This window comes from Rhineura floridana, chromosome 2 (genome assembly GCF_030035675.1).
Source record: "Rhineura floridana isolate rRhiFlo1 chromosome 2, rRhiFlo1.hap2, whole genome shotgun sequence".
NCBI classification, from domain to species: Eukaryota; Metazoa; Chordata; class Lepidosauria; order Squamata; family Rhineuridae; genus Rhineura; species Rhineura floridana.
The window spans coordinates 144,252,367-144,271,513 of NC_084481.1; positions in this window are offsets into that span (position 1 = coordinate 144,252,367).

Genomic DNA, 19,147 nt, shown 5'->3' on the forward strand with positions numbered 1-19,147 from the left:
TTTTCTGTCTTTTGCCCTTTGTAGTATATGTTTATCAAGTTACAAGGCCAATGAAGAAGACATATGTTGAAACATGTTTGTCTGTACTCTGCATTCTGTATTTTATTATGTACTGGCATTGATTTGTAACTGTATGTGGAATTTTATTAGTGAGTTTATGCTGGTTTTACAAAACATGTGTATTAAATTTTGTTCTTTTATTTTGTGCATCATATGCGTGCCTTAATTCTCTTTTGGCACATCTGGAGGAAACAAGGTTGGCAAGGCTTCCATAGAAGATGGTATGAGCTTGTCTACCGCCACACTCCCCTGAACACAATGTAGTCTGATCTGAGAAGCTCAGCAGGGTCAGGCCTGGTGAGTACTTGGAGGGGAACTGTCTGGGAATACCAGGCGCTGTAAGCTTGAGCCTGTGTGGTGTAATGGACAAAGTGCTGGACTACGACCTGGAAGACCAGGGTTCAAATTTCCACTCAGCCATAAAGCTCACCGGGTGACTTTGGGCCAGTCACTGTTTTCTCAGTCTAACCTACCTCACAGGGTTGTCATGAGGATAAAATGGAGAGGGGAAAACCATGTACACCACTTTGAGTTCCTTGAAAGAAAGGTGGTATAGAAATGTAAACAACGGTTCCTGTAACCCAGTATTGTTTACTTGCACTCCAGCATCTCAGGAAGTCTTCCTGATCCTTTAACAAGATGGCTGAACTTGAGGTCTGCACTCTACCATTGAGTTATGATCCCTCTCCACTACTGGGCAGGGAGGAGGAGAGGAGGATAGTGGTCTGTGGTTCCTTTATCATCCACTTTTGTCCTCAAACATACATAGAAGGAAGTTATACAAGAATAATTTCCCAAACTTCTCTCACTTTTTTGAAGCTTGTTGTCCTGAAAGTCGATGGTAATTGTTTTTCTGAAAGTTGATCTGTGTCCAGTGGTAATAACTGAAGTACTGGTCTATATATATTTTTGGCACAGGTATTGGCATTGCTGTAACAAACTTCCCAACTCCTGGAAGTACCAGAATTCAATGTGTTTGTCAGGGCCATCACACAAGGAATTTCTCCATCCCCAAAGTCATGTGAATGGCAGTCACTGGTAGGAACTCATTACACGTCAGCCACAACTCACAGGCTTTCTGTTTTACAGTTCAGCTGGCCAGTTGGAATATCCAAGAGCTTACTCAATCAAAATGATGAGTTAGCCCCTCAAAATCTTGAGACTCATTTAGAGCAGTGATCAGAATCCATTGAATTAAATTTAATTAATGTCACTTATCCAGTAAACAAACATACGCATTATATATGTAATATTTAAAATTTATTCTGTTTTTCGCTTGCTTTACAGTAAAGTATATCTTGGTTCTTTTGTTTATCTCATAATATTAATTAGATTTGAATTCTACCCAGGTAAGAGTGATGCTTAACTTCTTTGAAAGTAAAAACCATAAACAAAAGATTAGATGGTTCAAGGTTAATTATTGCTGAAGCCATTCACCTCTAAGTCATTTGTTTTAGTCTGCAACAGGTTGATAATGAAAATGATTGTGCTGCAACTTATAAGGCCTCAGCCCCTAGTCTCCCATTGGAAAAAAAATCTTACCCATAAGGGAAAAGCAAACACAGCAAGTCAGGGCTAAATTCCTTGATAGGTTAGATCCCTCTTCTTAATATGCTAGCATTCTAGCGTTAGGAGGTTTCTGATATGGAAGCACATTCCCTCATGCACTACACCTGTATGCTGAAGTAATACAGCTCAATAAGATTGTACTATATGATTTGGTTTTTTCCTCACAGTGTAGATCAGATTCAGTAATGTTGGAAATGCTATAGTTTGGCCGGCAGCATGCCTACACTCCTTTGATATTGAATTTGTTTACCTCTAGATGGTCTAGAATTGGCATCTAGGCTAAATTACTGTAACACTGTGGGTTGTATCCAATGTAGCGGTGAATTAAAGTCACTTAGCAATATACTTGTTCTGCTGGCAAAACATTTTGTGCCAGCAGAACATTGTTGCACAAGAGAATGCATAAGCAGGTTGCTGATAATATTGCAGAGCAATAGATTGTGCAATCTGTTGTGCAGGTTTCTGCTAGTGCATTGTGTTGGATTCCTCTGTTGTGCAAGAGATAAAGTCCATTGTATACGGTACTGGACTTGAAGACTGTTTAGAAATCTACAACAGGCACAAAATATGGCTGCCACGCTGTTAGCTGGGGAGTACCAGCTTCAGTCTATCTTGCGAATGTCAAAAGATCTCTGCTAGATGCCAGTTTTGTTTCTGGATACTATTCAATATACTAGATTTCACATACCATTTAATATATGTACTAACAGCAATATCAGTTATCCGAGGGCCAGAATGATACCACCCACGCACAAGAGGGAGGGATGAGCGGGCTTCCAGAGACCTCTAGGTTTGCAGAAGTACAAAAACAAAACAAAGAAGCTTTCGGGGGAAATTTCCAGGGAGGGAAGAATCCAAAGCTCAGCAGGCTCAGCACCATGGAATGCTGACTGACTTTTGGGAGGGGGGAATGGAATTTTAGGTGGGAAGGGAAGGCGAATGGAATGGAGCATCAAGGGCAAAGCTGAGTGTAATAGAGAACAGGACTATTCCGTATTGCAACATTTTGTGGCAGGTCCTACTTGTGAAGCCCTAAATACCTTGGAACCTGCACCTCCTCCCATCTGCCTGATCTTTAAGACCTGTTCATAGTTCTTTCTCGGGCTGCCCCCACCTCTCAGAGATGAGACAGGTAGTGTCAGGGAGAGGGTCTTTTTTGTGGTAGGGAACTCCCTATCTCTTGAAAACTCTCCTAAGACAGATTTGTGAAGCACCTACACGATTATCATGTAGCTGCTGGATTAAGTTTTCCTTTTTAAAAAATTGCTTTTCACAGTAGCATTCTGCTTCTACTGTACATTAGCTCTGTTGGATTTAGGGACCTAGGAAGCTGCCTTATATCCAGACAGACTGTTGGTCCATCTAGCTCAGTACTGTCTGCCCTGACAGCAGTGACTCTCCAGGGTTTCAGAAAGGGGGTCTTTCCCAGCTGCACATATAGATGTCAAAGATTGAACCTGGGCCCTTCTACATGGAAGGCAGAAGCTCTACCGCTGAGCTACAGTCCTTAAATAGTAATTTATTGATTACTATATAATAATAATAATAATATTTAATTTGTTTGTCGCCTATCTGGCAAATTAGCCACTGTAGGCGACGTACATTAAAAGAGATAAAATACAATAATAACAGATGTAATCACATTAATAACAATAGGTAAAATACTGGACAGTCATCAATACATATAAAAGCAATTATATTAACAACATACGATAAATGACAGAATCATGGTGATTTACCCAATGACCTCAAAGGCTTGCTGGAATAGCCACATCTTCAGGGCCTTGCGGAATACATCTAGGGAAGGGGCATTTCGAAGATCACGTGGGAGGGAGTTCCAGAGAGTGGGGGCCACCACAGAAAAGGCCCTCTCCCTAGTACCCACCAACCTAGCTGTTTTGGTTGGCGGGATTGAGAGAAGGCCTTGTGTGGCTGATCTAGTTGGGCAGCATAATTGGTGGCGGTGGAGGCGCTCTTTCAGGTAAGCTGGGCCAAAACCGTACAGGGTTTTAAAGGTTAAAACCAACACCGTGAATCGGGCCCAGGAAACAACCGGCAGCCAGTGTAGGTCAAATAATACTGGCGTGATGTGGTCCCGTCGGCGGCTGTTGGTAAGTAAGCGCGCCGCTGCATTCTGTATAAGTTGCAATTTCCGGGTCGTTTTCAAGGGTAACCCCACGTAGAGCGCATTACAGTAGTCCAATCGAGAGGTGACCAGGGCATGCACCACGAGCGGGAGCTGTTGAACAGGGAGGTAGGGTTGCAGCCTACGTATAAGATGTAATTGATACCAAGCTGCCCGGCTCACAGCCGAAATCTGAGCCTCCATGGACAGCTTGGAATCAAGAACAACCCCGAGGCTGCGGACCTGGTCCTGTAGGGGCAACTTCACCCCACCAAACACCAGGTCAACATCTCCTAACCCTCCCTTGTCTCCCACAAGTAGTACCTCGGTCTTATCAGGGTTCAACTTCAACCTGTTCCTGCCCATCCATCCACTCATGGATTCCAGGCACTTGGACATGGTCTCCACAGCCTTCTCCGGTGAAAATTTAAATGAGAGATAGAGCTGAGTGTCATCCGCATATTGGTGACACTGCAGCCCAAATCTCCTGATGATCTCTCCCAGCGGCTTTACATAGATGTTAAATAGCATGGGAGAGAGGATAGAACCCTGTGGCACACCACAATTGAGAGGCCAAGGGTCTGAAACCTCGTCACCCAATGCTACCTGTTGGCACCTATCAGAGAGAAAGGACTGGAACCACCGTAAAACCGTGCCTCCCAATCCCAAACTCTCCAGGCGATCTAAAAGGATACCGTGGTCGACGGTATCAAAAGCCGCTGAGAGATCCAGGAGGACAAGGAAGGTGAATTCTCCCCTATCCAGTGCCCTCCTCATATCATCTACCAGAGTGACCAAGGCTGTTTCAGTTCCATGTCCAGTCCTGAAACCCGATTGGTATGGATCTAGATAATCCGTTTCATCCAAGTGTGTCTGCAACTGATTTGCCACCACTCTCTCAATGACCTTGCCCAAGAATGGTAAGTTTGAAATTGGGCGGAAGTTGTTTAAAATCTGGGGATCCAAGGAGGACTTCTTTAAGATGGGTTTAATAATAGCCTCCTTGAGGGCTAGTGGCATAACACCCTCTTGCAAGGATGCATTAACCATTGCCTTGATCCCCTCACCCAATCTCTCTTTGCAGCTCATAAGGAGCCACGATGGGCAAGGGTCATTTAGACAAGTGGTAGGCTTTACAGATGAGAGCACCATGTCCACATCCTCAGCAGGAAGAGGCCGAAATCGATCCCATTTGACCGGTTTGCAACTGGTTAACTCTAGCTCACTCACTGTATCCACGGCGCACGGAATCGAGCTCCTCAGGTGTTCGATTTTATCAGCAAAGTGCTTTGCCAATTTGTCACAGGAGGCCTTAGACTGTTCCAAGGGTTCCTGAGCAACTGGACCGACCAGGCTTCGGACCACCTGGAACAACCTCCTGGGACAGCACTCAGCTGATGCAATAGAGGCAGCAAAGAATTCCCTCTTTGCTGCCCTTACCGCCACTTGGTAGGCAGCTATTGCTGCTCTAACCTGTGTCCGAGCATCTTCGGAGTGCGACTTCCGCCACCGGCGCTCTAGTCATCTCACCTCCTGTCTCAAAGTACGCAACCATGGTGTGTACCATGGTGCTACTTGAGTTCTGTTCAGGGGGAGAGGACGTTTCGGAGCCACTCGGTCTAATGCCCCGGCGATCCTCTCATTCCACTCCATCACCAGGGCATCGACCGGGCGACCTTCAGCAGGTTCCAATTCCCCAAGCGCTGTCAGGAAACCATCTGGATCCATCAGGCGCCTGGGCCGGACCATTCTAATAGGACCTTTACCCCTGCGGAGGGCATGCGGCATCGAGAGATCCATCTTTACCAGATAGTGGTCTGACCATGACACAGGGGTAAAAGAATTAGCCCCTAACTTCAGCACACTACCCTCCCCTCCTGGGACAAATACAAGGTCAAGAGTATGACCGGCTACATGGGTGGGCTCAGTATTACTAAGGCGCAGTTCCCAGGAAGCCATGGTTTCCAGGAAATCCCGAGGAGCTCCAGTGAGAGTGGTCTCAGCGTGTATGTTAAAGTCACCCAGAACTAACAGCTCCGGGGACAACATTTGCACGTCTGAGATCACCTCGAGCACCTCGGCCAGGGAGTCTGCCGTGCAGCGGGGCGGGCGGTACACGAGTAGGATCCCTAAACTGCCCTTCGAGCCCAACCTCCAGTACATACAATCAACAAAGCTAGTCCCACGAAGGGGAGGTCTGGCAAAGAATAACGACTCTCGGTAAATAACTGCCACTCCCCCTCCCCGCCTTCCGACCCTCGGCTGCTGTGCGTAACGGAAGCCTGGTGGGCACACAGCCTCAAGAATAGGAGCTGAGGCTTCGTCCAACCAGGTCTCCGTAATACATGCCAGGTCTGCACATTCATCCAAGATCAAATCATGAATGGTAGATGTTTTTTGTACTACAGATCTGGCATTACACATCAGCAGTCGAAGGTCAGTAGGAATCCTGCGTCCCCCAGCTTCCTTCTGGTTCTGGACAGACCTGGAACAAGGGATGGATATTATGTATCTATCCCTTGTTCCTCTCCGTTGACATGGTCTGCCCCCAGCACCATTCCAGCGCCTGCCGCCCAATCTTGTTATACTTTGGCCCCCAGCCCCTCCCTCCTCTTCCCTCCCTGGTTTACACATGCCCCTATCTCCTCCGCAATCAATCAACAAGCCCAGTTGAAAAGGTCAAAGATGTTGTAAAAAATATTAAGGGATGGGTAATCAGGTCCAGTACACAACCCTTGGGTTAGTCAGTCCTTCCAATCATGCGACTGCATATACATAAACAATCATTCAATACCTTCGTACCACAAAACAACCAATCATACAACATTCACACCACACTAATCCATGCACACATGTACTATTTCATCAACTGCTATTTGTTGCTTACATTGGTTACATCTATGGTTACATTGGTTTTATATTTTTATTATGTTAATTTTGATTTAGCATTGGATTTTTTTTTGCCACTTTAGATACTTTTTTAGTGGGAAAGCTGTTAGGTATATTTGCAAATATACACGCTGTCCACAATAGGCTGTCCACTTAGTGAAGGACAACAATGTAAAGTTGGGTCCCTGCAAATCAACCGCCCTAGCTTGGACAGTGCTATTTTGATTCTTCTTCAGGCAGCAATGTTTCAAAGGACCCTGAAAGAAAGCTTATAAGAACTGGCTTTTCCAGTTGAGCTTTACACCAAATCCATCTAACCGGTTTGATTCATGCACTTTGATTTATTTTCTCCAGCTTGTGTTGGCAATTAAAACAGGTCAGAGCTTTTTCTGAGAAATATTTGGAACTGTAAATATTACTAATGACTTCTTGGTATCTGTAGAAGTAGAAGGCACGGATGTACTCTCCAGAAGTTTAGGCTCACAAGCTCCATCTCCCATCCTCATCAAATGATTGTAGCTTGAAATCCATGCACAGAAGCACTAAGCTGTTGAAACCTAGATGTTCTGTATGTAATATTAGATCATAACTCATTCTCATCCATGGGTGCTGCAAAATCAGGCCAAATGAAACTGGAGTTTGTTTGTTTGTTTATATACCCCTTCTTGCAAAACATCAGGGCAGTGTATACCAACATAAAAACATTTAAAAACAATGCAAAACAGTCAGGAATGTCCTCCAGCATCATCATAAAAAAAGACAGAAAAAGGAAAATGCAATGCAAACAATCATTAAAAATGACTAGCTACTCGAGAGGCATTTTAAACAACTGCACAGCCCTGTTAGCATTCAAAAACTCTTCATGAGATGCCTGAAAGTCAAATGCAAGGATGGCTGCTGAATCTCTGCTAGAAGAGTATTCTACAGCATGGGACCAGTGACACTAAATACCCGACTTTGGGTTGAGGCAAGTTGGGCCTGTGCAAAATGGAAGACATGTTTTAATGGGAGACATACCATTTCTTCCCATAAGTCCATGTTGTAAACAGAACTTGCTGTGTAGATCTGATTGGCCTTCAGTGCAGCTATGTATTTTTAAATATCCTTATGTCTATTACACACCAGATTAGACTGCATAATTATCTTGTACTTATCAAAAATATAACTATCTTTGGAGTGGTGAGCACTATACGTATATCTGGTAATCCAAAATGAAACAGCCATGTTGGTCTATGTAAACATCATCAGGACACTGAGATGTGGCAAAGGCAATACAATCTTCAAGTACTGCAAAGTTTGAAAGAAGCCAATCAGATCCTTTAGCTTCTGCCAGTTACATAAATGTTGGTCGAGTTGGTAGCTATCTAAAAGTGTCTAGGTCTTCCAGTACAAGACGGGTCCAAGATCAGGCCTAGCCCTGCCATGTAGCAGTTTGAAGCCACCTGCTTCAGCCAGCAGCAGGAGGGGCAAATAGCAGAAGGCAGGCGATATTGTCTGGGTGATGCAACAAAACTGCTTAAAGTGTTGGCCCCAGTTGGAGAGAGGGTGTCATTTGAATTCTGCTTGAGGCAGCAAAATGTCACAGGTCATTACTGTCCAAGGAGATTCTGCAGTTACCAGCCTAGAGGAGCAGGCTGCAATCTGTTTTTGTGACACTGAACAGGTATGCCAAAGAAGATGTTCAAACTACATGCAGTGAATGTGTGGGAATAAAATGACACACACATTTTAACAACTGTGTACAACACATAGGCCACCCTCTTTGTGATTGGGATCTTAGTCGCAGACTTACCAGGGTCCTGGCAAGTTTTGAATGCCTTTGTAGGCTATATATTCTAAAATATATATGACACATTCTGCTTGTACTATTAGATGTTGAATGTAATAGAACCAGGAGCATATTTCCCCCTACATGTTGTCCCCTATCTGTGGCACAGAGTTAAATGCCCCCCCCAAGACTGCAAACTTGAAAGACAGTGGAATTTGCTTCTGAATAAAAATTTAGCCATAGTGTCTCTCCATATTGGTAATAATAAGAACTAGTAGTTTAGCAGAAACAAAATAGATATGAAATGGCAATACTTGTTCTGAAAAGAACAAGCTGTGTTAATGGGTTACAGTTGAGGGGCGAAATAAAACACAGAGACAGCAGCTTGGGTTGAACAAGGGCCACTTTATTAAATTACAGCAAACAAAAACCCAATTTAAAGTGACCTGCAGAAGGAAACCTAGGTGCGGGAACTGACTATAAGCAAGCATCTTGCCATACAGCTCTCGGGCGACCAGCCCCTGCTGGGGCAAGGGCAAGCCCATGTGCTTACCCCTTACCCCGGCCACACCTTGTAGGTGAGTTGGGGTCCTTCCTACATCATCCCCAACCAGGGCCGGATAACCCTTGGGTAGATGAGATAAGTTGGCCCCAGAGGCAGCCCATATCCTGCCCTCGAGCTGCAAAAGCCCTGACAGACAGGCCTCCGAAACCACCAATCACTTTCAAAGGTGCCTAAGGGGACCACCTAGCTGTCCTTACCTATTTCCCCTCCCGCACCTTACCGCCACAAAAGGGGGACAAATCTCTATTTAGTCCCCCTTTACCCCACTGCCGAGAAGCACCTCTTGCAGACACCTCTGCAGGTCTCCCAAATATATCGTTACCTGCATCTGACAGGTAAACACCATCAACCCTGTATAGTTCACCCTTCCAATGCTAAATGTGGGGGTGCGGAATGGCTAACCCCCCCCATGCCCAAGAAGAGCCAACCGAATCTGCTGGTTAGCCTTCGTTCGCCAAACCCTGCGTGGGAGCATGTCTGACCACAGCAGACGTACCAAAGGCCATCGTTGCCTTGCCAATTGCATGTCACACATGCCTGCCAACTGAGGCCCTTGCCCTGAGTAACCGAGGCCGTCGTAGCCTCTCCGCTGCATGTCACACATGCCTGCCAACTGAGGGCCTTTCCCTGAGTAACCGAGGCTGTCGTAGCCTCTTCGCTGCATGTCACACATGCTTGCAACTGAGGGTCTTGCCCTTAAGTAACTGAGGCCAGCGCAGCCTCTCCGCTGCATGTCACACATGCTTGCCAACTGAGGGCCTTGCCCTGAGTAAGTGAGGCTGTCATAGCCTTTTAAGCTGCATGTCACACATGCCCGCCAACTGAGGGTCTTGCCCTTATGTAACCAAGGCTGTCGTAGCCTCTCAAACTGCATGTCTTCACATGCCTGCCAGCTGAGGGTCTTGCCCTTAAGTAACCGAGGCCGTCGTAGCCTCTCAAACTGCATGTCGTCACATGCCAGTGATCTGAGGGCCTTGTCTCAAGTAACTGAGGTCATTCCCACCCGGGGGAAGGACCATCACTTGCGAAACCGTCCGTACTGAATTATGCTGGAACAAAATGTGTAGGAGCCCATCCAAACGCATTCCTCTCCAGCCAAGCCACTGTATTGCAGCCCATCGACTGAGGCCCAACTGTGAGCCCATGCTCGATTTCAAGGCCCTCCAGGCTGCCCAGAAGACCATGCTATGGCAGCCTATTAGGATGCGCGTCTGCTCCATCCCCGTCCAGCAACCTGTCAAAATAATTATAACTTGTTAGGCTTCCGAATTCCCAGGCCCTCTAAAAGGGGTGAATATAGCCCTTATAAACCTGACGACCAGCATCCAACAGCCTGCACCTTTGCCTGGGAAAACCCAAGACCTGCTGCCGTAGAAGCAGCTCCAAGTCCAAGAGTGGATATCAAACTGTGAGTGGTCATGCCCTAGCCCTGTAAAAGCCTGCTTTGTGAGCACCCAAAACTGGTATTTTGTGAGGAGGTCCTCGCTTGCATAGGGGAATAAATATCCTTCTCCAGATCCCCCTGGCCAATGTACGGTCCGCCCCATACATCTCTGGTCCGTCTTAGACCTTCTCAATTGTATACAGGCACATCCCCCCCTCCATGGAGACATCTGATAGCTGGAGGACATGTCGAGACAGGTCTCGCTTGGATCCAGCCATCACCTTACCTATCCTAAAAGCTCCAAAAAACCAGTGTAAGGGCTACTGCCTGGAATAGTCTGGCTTCATAGCTGGAGGAGTATACTGTATTCCCACTGGCTCACCATACCCAATAAAATGTCCAGTGAGAAAGGGATAGGGAAAAAACCACCAGCCTAGCTATGCAGGAAAGTCCTGCCAGCTTACCTTGAAGTGCTTGGACTAACAGGCCCCTTCTCCTGCCGTCCACTGGGAATTTCAGCAGGTGACTCAACGGAAAAGGCCATTCTGGCACATAGCGCTTGCCGGCCCAGAATTCCTGAATTGCTCTACCTGCTCTGTGGTAGCTGGCGAGCGTGCTGGAGGCAATGGAATCTACGGGAATTCCAGTGCGTAGTTCACAGGAATAGGCCATCTTTGCACAGCCCCTGTGGCCCTTTCTGCATTCTGATAGCTGGTGATCACACTAGGGCGACGGGTAGGCTTATGGCCATCTCCGACTGGGGCAGATCCTCCCTATTCCCAGCTGTCAAGGGAATCCCCAGGTACATAGCCATACTATAAGCTGTGACGTCAGCTGCTAACATGCATCCCAAAATCTGCCATACCCCTGAACAGCCAATCGCACAGATAGTGCCCCACTAATTCTGGGCCCACTTGTCTCCTGATTGCTCCCTCCCAGAAGGATCTGAAGCACTCCATGAAAGAAATATAGCAGTCCATAGGCAATGCTCTGTCACATAAAATGCATAAGGCACCTCTGCCACATGCGCGCACCATGTTAGAATGAAATGTAGCGCACTGTACCTAGACTATCAAGTATGAACCCATTACTGCCTAACCCATTAAATAAGACTGGTGGTAAATCCAGTGTAATTTGCATCTTTACACTCTGTCCCTGGCAAATTACTGCCATAACGAAAACAGATTGAAGAGTGTAGGCCATGAAGGCCAGCCTGGAGCTGGAGGCCATGAAGGTAAGCCAGGAGTTGGAGTATGGGATTGGGAAACCAAAAAGGAAAACACCATTAACACAGACAAACCTCCCCTTAAACCGGGTAGCCTGCAAACAAAGTTCATAGTACCTCTAGTCTAACTGGGCAGGGACACTGGGGCTTCTTCTTAACCCTTTGAAGGCCTCTGGCCTCATATCTCACCGATGCCCCTATCAGTCTGCAAAGAAAGGAAGGAAATCATTTATGAGTAAGTACACTTTACCAACTACTATGTCGTAGCAGCTAACCCAGTTCCCCTAAAGCACAGAGGCTGAGGATAGCTGCTGTCACCAATATTTGGACCTACTGCAGCTTTGTCCTAGCTGGTTTCCAAACACCAATCAGATAGATGTTCAAATGCGAAATTTGCACGCTATATTGATTTCAGTTCGCTGATATACATACATATCGAAATAGAAGTCCCAATGCCAACGTTGCATGCTATATGACTTCAGTTAAATGATACCAGAAATGTTGTTGTTGTAAAATCATCAGGAAAGATGGAACAGTCTGCCTTGGTCTTAAGAGGCAGCTTCCGTGTCACAAAAGTCTAAGATCCTGTCAAGGCAGCACTTGCTTCACTAAGGTCTAAGATCCTGGAAATGAGGTTAAGAGCCTAAGAAGTAGTCTGTCTTTCCTTTTTATCCTCTCCTGTAATTTGTTCTGAGCCTGCAGCCCATGGCTGTTGGGGACATTTGAACCCTGGTCTCCCAGGTCACAGTCCAGACACCTCAACCACTACCAAAAACTTATCCCATGCGCATGGGGTGGTGGTGGTTTAAAATTGCCCAAAGACCTGCATTTTATGAGGGGACCTTTCACCCTCCTCTTTCTTTTCTTAATTGGCAAGACTACTCAAATCCTCCCAGACCTGTAATAATAATTATGAGAGAAATTATTATTATTATTATTATTATTATTATTATTATTATAAGCCACTGACTATATGGTGTAATTCACTTATTCCCAGACCTTAGTCTATAACAATAAGTCCAAATTATTATTATTATTACAAGCCACTGACTGTATGGAGTAATGCACTTATGCCCAGTCCTTCGCTTATAACAAGAAGTATTTTAATTACTGATTCTATTTTAATTAGGGTTGCCATATTGCCCGGTTAGCCGGGTTTTACCCGAATTCTTTGCATGCCACCTGGCGCCTGTTTAGCCTCTTAGGTGGCCCGGATTCTCAGCTTTAATTAAAAACAAAAATTAAGTTTCTAGGTGGTCTGGTTCTTGAGATATACATAAAAACGTCCGCCGCCCCCCCCACTGTTAAATCTTTCTTTAAACAGTACTGTATAGCACTTTGTAGCTTTAACCCCGCCCGTTCAGGATTGCAGCCAATCAGTGAAGCCAGGGTTGTGTTTCAGTTTCATTGACCTCAGGCAGTGTCTAGAAAACCTCATTGCAAGGCCAGAAAATGGTGGTTTCCCCTCCTGCTTATCTGAAAATCTCATAAATTGGGTAAGTATATACATTTCAGTTTTTTTTTCCTCTTGTGTGCAGGAGTCAGATCCTGGGCAGTGTTTTGAAAACCTTCCCAATACTTGCTTTTGTAAAAGCAATGCTAATCCCATATGCCCAGAGTGAATCCCATTGAATTCAATAGGACTTACTTTTGAGTAGACATGGTTATGAATGTGCTGAAAATCAATGGGACTTTGGAGTGAATGTAAAAAAGAATTGTGTTTGTGTTCTAACTCTGTCTCCAATCCTATTGTAAAGCAAGTAGGCAGGGCTTACTTAGGTATTACAGTTTTTATTCTGTAGGAAACTAATACTGATTTCTTTAAAACTAATACTGATTTTTCTGCAATGACCAACTGGTTTGACAATAAACTGTTATATGGGCTGTATGTATTTATACATCTGCAGTGTGTGCGTGTGCGTGTGCGTGTATGGAGTCTTATGATTCAGAATTGTGTGTTGTGTGAATGAAGTTGCTTATCACTTGAGGTTGCATTTCTGTCCCTGTTTGAGTAAGCCCCACTGAATACACTGGGACTTGCTTCTGAATAAATAAACCTAGGATTGCACTATAAATATCTTTACAGTTTGTGTAAATAATAAATATTTTTGATAGTCATGCTTATATAAATATTTCTTCATTTATCATATTTTTGGTTTTTGGTTATGAATCCTGACTGGTTGTGAGATGCTTAGTTTTCTGCCTTACTCATAGGAATCTTGTTGTGGTTGGTATAGTATTACATTTAGGAAAGTGTTACTGCCTTTTGTGTTGTTGTTTTTCCTATTTGCATTTCACTTATCTTTAACCTCACTCCGTTACAGCCATAGAAGCAACAGCAGCATATGCAAGATAATTAACTCCCATTACTGATAAGAGCAAGAATTTATAATTATTATTTTAATTAAAACAAGAGGCTTATCAGTACTTTGAAGAGGACCAGATCTTTATTTTATTTCTGAGCCCAGGACTGGGTCTTTCATGATGCCTGGTGGGGGGGGGGGGCAGCAGGAGATTAGTCGATAAGACAGACATCCTGACATTAGTAATCTAATTAGCAAGGTCTGTGTGGGGTTGTTGCACACTTCCAGGCCCAGTTTCATTTTGAGTATGGAGGTGGAACCTGTGTAGATGTGGTTGATCAAAGGGAGAAGAAATTTTGAGTTAAGCAAAGCTCTGCTTTTTTAAAACCTAAGAAACATACAGATACTTTGAATGTCTGAGTGCCTGCACCAGTGGAATACTGGAGGAACTTGTAAAACTTGCTGCAACAGTATTTAGAACTGAGAATGTGGTGTGAAAGACTCCTTTTCCTAACATTTTGGCTTCTTGTTTTTCTCCACCCACCACATCTCTGAAATATATCGTATATGTAATGGTTAACCATACTGCTGCCCTGACTTACTTTATATTTGTTGCTATTTTGTGTTTTTATTATGTTTTTATATTGATTGTGCATTTTTATTGTTTTTATTATATTGGTAAGCTGTGCTGAGCTGTTTTTAACAACAGAAGGGCAGGATATAAATCCTCTTAATCAATCAATCAATATTCCATAGTGTTGGAAACTAGAGTCTAGGCATTTAAGGCTGAAAATGTTGCTTTTAAAAAAAAGATTTCTTACATCTTTCCCCAGTTTTTGGTGGTAATTCCTAGGCACAAAAACAAAACAACTGGACAATCCAAATATTAATATGCAAATAATTTGCATAATATGCAAACAATATGCAAATAATTAGCATAATATGCATAATATGCAAATAATTAGCATAATATGCATAATATGCAAATTAGCATGTCCGGATTTGTGCAACTGCAATATGGCAACCCTAATTTTAATGTCAATATTGGAGCAATGTGATCTTGTTTTACTGGCTGGAGAAACAGCCTTGAGTATTTTAAAGCCAAGATTGTAAGCAATGTGTGTGTGATCTTGCTTAACTGGCTGCCGGAAAAGCCTTGAGTATTCAAAGCCTTGAAAAACCAAAGCCTTCATGTGTGATCTTGCTTTAACTGGCTATAGTAATAGCCTTAGAGGTGGAGTACCTCCCTCCCCCTCCCGCCGGGGGGGTGCAGTGTTCGGCTCACAAGCCTTTTAAAAGGCCTGCTCCAGCTGCTGCCGCTTCTCAAGCCCCTCGCCGCTCGGCTGCAACCACTACTCCCTCCGGGGAATAGAATAGGCCTAAATGGCCCACTGGAAACGCCCTGAGCCGCTGCAAACCAGTGCTTAATGGTGCAGAGGCCATCAACACAGCCTGTGCTGCCAAAGATCAGCGCCTCAAAATGGCGCTGATCTTGCTGATCACATGGCCACCTTAAAATGGCCGCCGCTGTTCTTCTCTTCACTCGCTGTCCCTCGTTGACCCTCGTTGCACTGCAAAGAGGAAGGTAGGAGGGGTGGCTAGACTTACATAGTCCCAGAAGCCCCTACCCTCCATGCTGAACATCGCACGGCGCAATAAGCACGACTTGCGACTTTGCCCCATACCAAGATGGAGACGGCAGCTTCGCCCCCATCTGCAACCATGCCTCGCTCGTGAGCTGCACGGCGAGCGGGGCGTCATTTGTGTGAGACAGAACATTATTATGGATCTGATATCATTATTTACAATCTCATAGCAGAACAGCCTCACACAGTTCAAACCAGGCCAGCAATGATGTTTGGTTATATAAATACCATATTAAAGACTACTGGAATAAAACATGTGTACAGAAATAAACAGGAAAATACTATTACAGGCAGAGCAATCTCCTTGCACTGGGCTGGAGGGGGGGCTAGACTGGTCAGAGGTGTCCCTCTGCACCACTCTGCTAAGAGTGTGGGCAGGCAACAGATCTGCTGGTGGTGTGCCCACCAGAAAGCCCTCAAATGGAGCATTCTGAGGGCAGCGAGGGGGCGGGGTTGAGCCAGCCTGGGATCCACTGGATCCCAAGCTGGTCTCAGTGATGTCAGGTGACTGAGCAATAAATGAACCAAGCAATACATGAGTGTAAAAGGAAGTGTGGCTGACATAATTCCAGTGTGATTCCTGAAGGAATTTGTGCATCCAGAGACAAGATATATGAGCTGTACCAATTTCTTGAGTCCCTGCAGCTTTCCACAGGAAGGAGAGATAATCCTCAAGAAAGGTCTCCCTTTGTCTTCCCATTTGGCTCTGCCTTATACCATAAGGCCTATATCCTTCACTTGGTAACAGTACAATTTCTCCTTTCCTCCAGAACTGGGCATATCTATCTAAGCTACACAATTAATGGACAACAAACCAAGCCCCTTTGTTCAAAATTAACTTTTTCCCCATAATGCAAAACCATAGTGCAGGGATGGGGAACTTTCAGCCCTCCAGATGTTGCTGAACTACAATTTCAATCATCCCTGACTATCGACCAACAACTTGTGGAGGACTACAGGTTCCCCACCCCTGATATAGTGCAAAATTAATGATCAGCACTTGTGACTGATGGACCAAGAATTTACCTGAGAGGAAAAGTACAATTGCTAGGTCTATTTATTAGGAGAGGAAGACATATTGTACCCAATACTTCTGCTCTGAATTGTCTTTATCAGGTTGAAATCTGATGGGTCTGATATATTTGCAAGGCCCTGTGTGCATTGTTATGCTGTTTGGTTTTGATAAAATGTAGTATTGTACTTGGTGTTCTTTAGCTACGTCAAACCTTGCTTCACAGCTAATACATGGCATTGGTCCATACCACAAGTTGTGCAACTTTCTCCAGCAAAAATATTGCTGCTTCTTGAGGATTAAGATCATTATTTCAGTATGAACTTTGTGAACAAGAGAAGGGCAGAGGTAGAGGGAGTTTTTCTCCCACTCAGGCTTCAGAGTAGGAATGAGCACAGTAATACGCAGAGGGGGGGAAACCCTCCATTTATCCAATTCTTTTTCTTTCTCCTGCTTCCTTGGTTAATTTTCTTCCTTCCCTCCTATACTGGATGCAAAAGAACCAAAGGAAAATGGAAGATAACGGAGAGTTTACCCAAGCAAACTTGTGATACACCACCAATTCTAGACAACAATAGACACCAATTTTCAGTCCACTTTAAACTAATAATAATCCATTTTTTAAACCCTGAGTTTTGGCAGTTCAGATAGACTCAAACCTCTACACTGAGAAAGATTCAATGGCTGGAAGCAGAGGAATATTTTCCAGTTGGTGACAAAGAAGAATTGAGTATCTTGCATCTTATACCAATGATTTCTCTGTCTAAAGGCAGTTTTACAGGTCCCTTGCCCTGGCAACAAGGATGTCTGAGTTGGGCATACTGCACATTCCAAAGCTGATTTGGTTCCAGACAACCTATTGGAAACTGCTGGTGAAGTCATAGCCCTAGAACAGCCTGTCATGTATATTACAGAAACTGTAGTAGGGTGTTGAGCCTGTGGGAAAGTTCTGCCAAGTAGAACAACCCATTTAGAACCTGTGGGTATGGAACAGCATGAGAGATGACTGGGACCACCAGACAACAGCACAGCATGGGGCTCCCACAACATCTGAATATTGTTTTGCATTTGTACATCAAATAAGTGAGCTTAGTTCAATCTAATGTTCCTACTTAGAGTAATACTCAGAGCTGTTCTTTTATCATGTAAATAAAAAATCTTTAGTGCATATTGGTTAAGAGTGCCTCATTTATGGCTCCGTTACTCAGATTATTGTAGTAAATACTGTGGAACCAGCAATTAAGACTGCAATCCCACCCATGCTTACTTGAAGGTAAGCTCTATTGTAATCAGTGGGACTTACTGTTGAGTAAATATGCATGGACTCAGGCAGTAAATCTTGATTTATAAAAATATTTTACTTTTGGGCAACTATTTATTTTACAGATGTTTGCTTCAGAATCAAACCAAACCCCAGGTATATCAACTTAATCTGAAGCTTGCAAAGTTTGCATGTGGTGTTTTGGTTTATAAAATTCCTGACTCATATCATCATTATTTGTAATGTCAGGGTCATGTTTTGGCTAATATGTCAGTAACAAAGTGAGGACACTTTTTTTTGTTACAGAAGCTTCATAAAATAAATGATATGCAAAAACATTTTCACAGGAAGGATAGCAATGGGTGAGGGTAGTAAGGTGTGGAAGATTTTGGGAAAAGCCATAGAAATGAAATACACCTTCATTTTCTCCCATGTGGTGGCTATACAGTATCTATGCTATGTCTGAATTAGAGGCAAGCTCTTAGCTTGTAAGGGATTCAGTTACATATTTTCTTCTCTCTCTGTTCAAACTTTTTTAAAGAAATATGTCATTTTCTCATGATTAACAGAAATTTAAAAAATTAATCTAAAAGTCCATGGGAGTATTTCTTCGTAGCAAATACACTGCTTATACCTTCGCTGTTGATTTGCACCATCCACAGTTCCTGCTCAATGATAGTTGCCAATCGTTTTTTCCCATTCACACATAAGTAGGCATTCCTCTGGGAAGGATTAGTCTCACTGTTTCCTTGCGGCCCCACCCTCTAATTATACATTTCCACTCCCTTTAGTTGCTAGGTGGCCAAGTGTGTTCAGTCTGTTCTACCAGCTGCAGTAGGTACCTTTAAAAAAATCCAGAAGTGCAAAAATCTGTATTTTCCCTGCTTATGGTTGGTAGGATACAACTGAAATCAAATCTTTGTTTGAGCAGTGTTACACTTTTGTGCACAAGTTAGGGGGAAAAGAAAATAAAGGCACCATTTCCAGCAACATAAAAAAGGCCAGTAGAACGGAGGAGAGCAGCCAGAAGTTGCTTGTCAGCCCACAGGAAACAAAATAAAAGAAAGCAGGAGAAGATAGTGGGTGTGGAGAGGGGAACGATTGACACACCCACCTAAAAGCATAGTAGCAAAGCATCTGCAACCACTAGAGAAACGGAGTGGAGACTTTTTTCCTCCACTTTTCATATTATCAGCAGATTGGGTTAGTACAGATTTATAGGGGGGAAACTGTGTGAACCATTCAAATTTAAAGGAGACATGAGTAGCACCAAACACACCAAACACAAATAAACCACTGTGTAGATGAGCCCCAAATCTAACTCAATAACCAAAGTTTAA